The sequence below is a fragment of the Mytilus edulis genome, chromosome 7, assembly GCF_963676685.1.
Source record: "Mytilus edulis chromosome 7, xbMytEdul2.2, whole genome shotgun sequence".
Taxonomy (NCBI): domain Eukaryota; kingdom Metazoa; phylum Mollusca; class Bivalvia; order Mytilida; family Mytilidae; genus Mytilus; species Mytilus edulis.
The window spans coordinates 51,423,704-51,430,190 of NC_092350.1; positions in this window are offsets into that span (position 1 = coordinate 51,423,704).

A 6,487-nucleotide genomic window follows, 5' to 3' on the forward strand; every position below is an offset into this window, starting at 1 on the left:
TCTAGCTTTAATCTTATTTATCTTGCGGTCGTGTCAGTCTATTTTGTGTAAATATTTGGTCATCAGCTTTTGCTCTGAAGCTTTCAAGATGTTAATAAAAACTGTTAAAGAACAAATTAAAAGTGTTTTTGTTTATTAAAGTTATTGCCCTTGTACAGTGGAGATTACTTCTAACCTCTCATTAGAACTCTCAGAATAATCTGTCATAGATCTGTTCTAGACTTCCTAAAACATATCTACCTAGCACAGTTCTACCCTATAACTGTTCTTAGTAGAACTGCCAGGATCAGTTCTAGGGTAGAACTATCTAAAACTGTTCTATGTAGAACTGCATGTCAAAAACTGTTCTAGCCGTAGAAATGACCAAACCTGTCAGGATTGTAGAACAGTTCTAAATGACGTCACTGCAGTTAGGACAGCTCACTGGTCACCATTCAATGTTATAACTATCGTTGATAAAGCCACACGCAAAATATATTATATTCTTTTGACTTATCTATAGTTAAGACAAAGAGTTCTTAAAACTTTTCTATGATAGAACTGACTAAATCAATTCTAGCAGTAGCACTGACCAAATCAGTTCTAAACTGTTTTAGTCGTAGAACTGTACATGTTCTAGTCGTAGAACTGTCTAAAACTTTGGTCAGTTCTAGGTAGAACTGTCTAAAACTGTTCTAGGGTAAAACTGTCTAAAAGGTGTCAGGATGACAGTTCTTCATACCGGAAACACGTGTTATGATTTCGCAATATTTATTTTTGAGTTTTGAATTTTGAATTTTAAATTTTGAATTTTGAAATTTGAATTTTGAATTCTGAATTTTGAATTCTGAATTTTGAATTTTGAATGATCCTTCTCGGCTTTCGTAAATAAGAATGAAAGTTTATACAATCAGCTATACAGTATGACATTAAAGTAGTTGATAACATTGTGGTAAAAAAGGCAAAAATAGAGATAACACTAAAGGTTTAAGCTCCAATATGGTACTGTAAGAAAATAAAATACACTTTTTTCTAGCATATATAATATTAAAGACCATACAGAAGCATTGTTCAATATATCCATAAATCGACAATACTGTATCGGGATCTATCCAATATTCCGTTATATAGCAAAGTTAATTGTATATCTATAAATTGCTGCATTGTAGTGAATAGCACGGTTCTGGATATTATTGTCTTTTTACTGATATCTTCAGTATCAAAAAACTAAAAAAAAAAAGTCAACATGCATCAGACGAATAATCAAGTATAGAAACAATAGAAGAGTCCATGCTTATTCATTTGATGTGTATTCGATATATTTTGGTATTGGGGATGTATGCATATTTGTTTTATCTTCCTAGTGCTGTTTTAATTCTCTTTTGGCAAGGATATCGGCATTCGAAATAAAAACTACCGAAGGAACTACATGATAAAACATATTAAGGACTTGTACTAATGCGGGTTCAAATTTACCGATTTTAAGTGAACGTAACATTTGATTCAAATTATTTTTTCCTGGGAGGTGAACGTACCCTTTAATAGTTATGTGCATTTTTGGTTAGTATTGCTCAATATTTAGTTTTTCAGTGCAAAATGTCTGCCTTTTTCATTGTCATTTGTATCCTGTAGCTGTTCGTCATTCTCCAAAATTTGTTTTTTTTTTACCACTTAGTATAATTTTCAAGTTTATGTATTGCTTCAATTGCATTAAGGAACATCAGATCCACATTAACTAAAATAACTTATATTAGTTATGCCGTTCGAAACGCTTTTCGGGATTTGCCTTCTTCAGGACCGATCAAAGCACTTAAACATTGACACCCAAGAATGATTGATTGATTGATTGTTTGTTGTTGTTTAATCAGACTTGCTATATCATTGGCGTCATATTCTATTGGTTGAAGAAGTTGGAGAACATAGAGAGAGCCACTAAATTTTGGCTGTAAAATCATCAATACTAGTCAATCAACGACGAAGTCGATACCTGCCATGTGCGACGTTCGAATCCACAACCTCGGTATTGACAGACTTTAAGTGAACAACTTAGACCACTCGGCTAATATGTCCCCATAAGGCACGAATTTATAAGACCTGAAAACTTGAGGTGCTATATGAAAAAAAACGGACATAAAAGAAAATAGCCAATTCATCTAAGGCCAACTTTGCCAAATCATAATACAGGTAACTTAATTTATTTTCGGAGTATGTAATATGTTATAATTTATGTCAGTGCTATTTTATAAAGACATTGACTACTGGGTTGATGATACCATCGGACGTGGTATCGAACCAGATCCAGTAAATTAAAAAATAAAATTTAAGTCGTGTGTCTAAGCATCTGAAAATGAAAAACAAATATTGAAAAAAGAAAAATATATGTTACACTTAAAAGTCTGCGTGTTTCTACAATGTGTTTGGTAATTGAAATACCTCAAAAGATATTTAAAAACTATCAATCTTAACGTCAATGAACTGGTGCTACAATCTTGTTTAGATAAAAATCATCAGATAATAAAACTAATTAGGACATTGGTTCTGCAAAAAAGCACGAAACAAACGCAGATTAGTAGTTATGAAGGTTCATCCATATTCACGAGTAAAATACGACTAACATAAGTATTACTTCATAAACAACTTTTTATAGTTTTTTATTTGTATATTCATGCAACTTCACATTATATTAAAAAATTCTTCCAAAGTCAAAAACGGCACCCACAAAAACGGCATTTTTTTGTTTGTATTGAAATTGTTTGTATAGTAAAGAAGTGATTTGAATAGGACGTTATCAAAAACATTAAACACATGGAACAAATTCTAACTGCATAGATAGTAAAATATGATTGAAGATATAATGTAGATGTTTCATTAGATCAAATCACGTTAAACTGTTTGCTTTTTGATTTGCGATCAAATTTAATTTTTGTGTTAATATGGAACATGTGTGCAAATGCACGTATATTTACAACTTCAAAGGGAAACAATCATATGGTTATTGCTTCATTACACAAACTAATAAGCTTGCATAAAAGAAGAAGAAAAACTTTAAGAAACGGCGCTTTTATTGCTGTTCTTAATCTCAGTCGCAGTCAGGTTCATATGACAGAAGAGACTAAAAATGATGCAGGAATTTTAAACCAATACCGAAGTGTACAAATCTAACGGACATAAATACCATTGACGAGTATGACCAAAATTTATACATAAATCATAGAGAAAAATGCATTGTTTTAAAAAATATATGTTATGTCATGATCGGGATATGATTGCAATACAACGAGGCAATTTCAAACTTTCAAACACCCTGATCAGGCGGCGAATGTTTGCTTAGAGTAGACCGCATAAAATTAATAAATATCAAACGGAAGAGAATATATATTCTTATGAAAAGGTTTATAAAAACAACTGACGATATCAATGCATTAACTGCATGTTTATTTCATGTTTTATTCTACTTATTTAATTTCTGTTATCATATAAGGCATATGACATAGTCATCTTGAATTATAATAGGCAGCCTGTGTTTTTCAATTTAAGTTTGTTTAATGAGAATATAGTAGAACAAATACTGGGCATATAATTTTGACTAAAATAAGTAGTATTTTGTTCAGAAGATTTGTTTTTTATAGTTGATGTTCTTGTATGTTTAACTTTGATGAAAGATAAATAAAAAAAACCATATGTTGATATTCTCAGTATAAAAAATCTTTTAAATGTATTGAGTTTAAATATGTCAAACTTATAAAAGAATCAAATGATTCCATGATCTACATGCATATATATTGCCAGGTGGTTTTTTTTTTTGTGCTTCCACTTTTGGTGTATTTACATTTTCCAACTAGTTTATTGGTAGTGCTGTTATAGATATATCTTTATTTTTTGTATGTTCTTTCGATATTGTTTTCTGTACGTCATTTCGTTTTTGCAATGTGTTTTTCTCGCCTTGCTTTGTCATTACCTTTCTTATGTATTCTGTCTTGATCCTATTTTGTCGGTTAAAATAAGACAATATAACGGGATCATCAAGGTGAACATTAGTTGAACACATATATTGTGTGACGTTTTTTCACTTCTCATAAGGTTACTACTGTGCAACATTTTTTATATTTTTTTATGTTCTCTAAATTTACCGATTATAGTTTCTGTACTTGCAAGTATTGATGTCAATAAAAGAAGCGAAAACAAACCAATACGCGATTTAACCGAGGAGATGCTAAATAAGTCCCTGATATGTCCGTATTGGAAGTATATACAACGGTCACATTGCACTTATAGTTACCATGTGTAAATCTGTACAACGTCTGCAAGTGTTTGGTCACTTTAGTCAAAAATCAACGACTACATCGCAGGAAAATCTGAGATTTAAATTCAACGAGTCCAGAAACCTTCAATATAGCATGTGTTCCAACTACTTTAGGGCGAAAGTAAATGTATAAAACTTATACACTGACAGAAAGATACTAAATGATGATAAAATAGTACATTGGCTTTAACAATGTTTTCATTTTAGATAATATACTTAAAAGTCAAAACCTTCATAATTGTTCTCATAATTTAACACGCTAATTTATAACTATTAAACTTTTGAAGACCGTTGTATTGAGTTCTAGATATCCTTGATTTAAACGTAGGCATGTTTCATATTACAAATATTTAAGACATAAACTCGGTAAAATATTCTTGACTTCTTGAATAAAAGTCCCATAAAGGAACTTCTAACATCATCAAGTGTTTGATAGAAATAGTTATCTGAATAAACTGAAATTGTTTGAATCCAAACATGATCATCCTTGTTGACAGTGCAAAATACATTCATAGTGGTCCCAAAATGACCAGCACCAGATCCTAAAGCCATTAACTGCTTTCCTTTAACGATGTTATCAACTTTCAGTTCAGTTTCTACAGTTTTCGATTGGTGTGTCTGAACGTTCAAAGAAAGTAAATAAACTCCTGAGACTGGTACAACAAATATACCGTCTCCTGTGTTATAGTTATATCCTTCATCAATAAACTGTGTATCAAATTTCACAATAGAGTTTATATTTAGTGTTGTTACACTAAGCTCAACATAATAAAGTGGACGTTTCTTTTCATTTGAGCCTCTGCAAAAATATATGTTATAGTTATTTAGTATCATGGAAAAACAATGATCTACAGGTAAAAACAATTTTTATCAATTTTGAGGAAATAATGGCAAATATTACGACTAGACATTTCAATAAAATTCTTTCTACATGAAGTTAATTAAGAAGTTATGACTTGTCTTCTTATTTTCATCAAAGATATACAAAACAAACAAAGAAGTGCTCCATCTAAGGAGTATGAAAGTTTATAAACCGGAGATAAAAAAAACATCAACCGGAGTTGAATGGTCCAGACGTTTGTTATTATTGAACTCTGAAATCATTTTCCAACTTGTAACTTTAAAGAGCGGACTACATTCTATAGTTTAACATCAATTCTCTGTAAGGAGGACCAAACATATCAAAACAATGAAAAACAGATAAGTTAAACTTATTTACCGACTTTTGTAGGTGTTTTCACAAAGCTTATTTCATAAACGTTTTTTTTTTACAGATTTGATAAATTGTAAATATCTACCATGAACAACGTCACGATGTAATGATTTTGCTTCAATGTCCACCTATGAAAACCCGACAAACATATTTCTAACAGTTCGTGCTAGTTTAATGTTTATGATCTCAAGACCACGTTTAAATGTATGTTTTTAGATTGCTGTCTCCTTTACATTATGTTCAATTAAAATCTTGCAATGCAAGTCAATACATGTATACAGTACAATAATTATAAATGATTGTAATGTATAAATTGCAAAATGTGATATCAAGTTGAAATGCATTATAAAAGTTTGATAAAGAAAAATATGTAGACTAAAGTCGAATATTATCGTATTACATGAATTTTGTTTTTGTGTTGAAGGCTTAAATTTGGCTATAGGATGAAGAAAAGAAAAAAAACGCCGTTCATTTTCTGTGATGTGCAGTAGAAATTGTTCTTAAAATGAAATTTTTAGATCAAGCCATGATGTTTCGGTAACAATATCACTTATTTATCTACATCATCTGACGTCACACGATTGCAAAACAACAAGCTGAAACATGTCAGAAATGAAAAACAAAATGTACATCTGTATATGTAATATGACATGATATAACATGATATAATCAGCCATCATTGTTAAATCGTGTCTTCTTTGTTTTGTATCATTTCAACTATCAAAAAGTGAATATATCAACATATTTCTACCAATTTCGTTTTATCATCTTGGATCATTTTTTTTATTTAACCAGTATTATAGAACATATTAAAGTATTCATATCATCATTAACTGTATTATATATTGACTGGCCTTGTTGCCAACAAACATTGAACTTACCAGAGATATGAATATGAAAATTAATATAACATCATTACCTAATTTGATCAGAAATGCTGTTCATTCAGAAAAAAAAACTTTTAGTAAATTATTTGATTTACAATTGCTTGA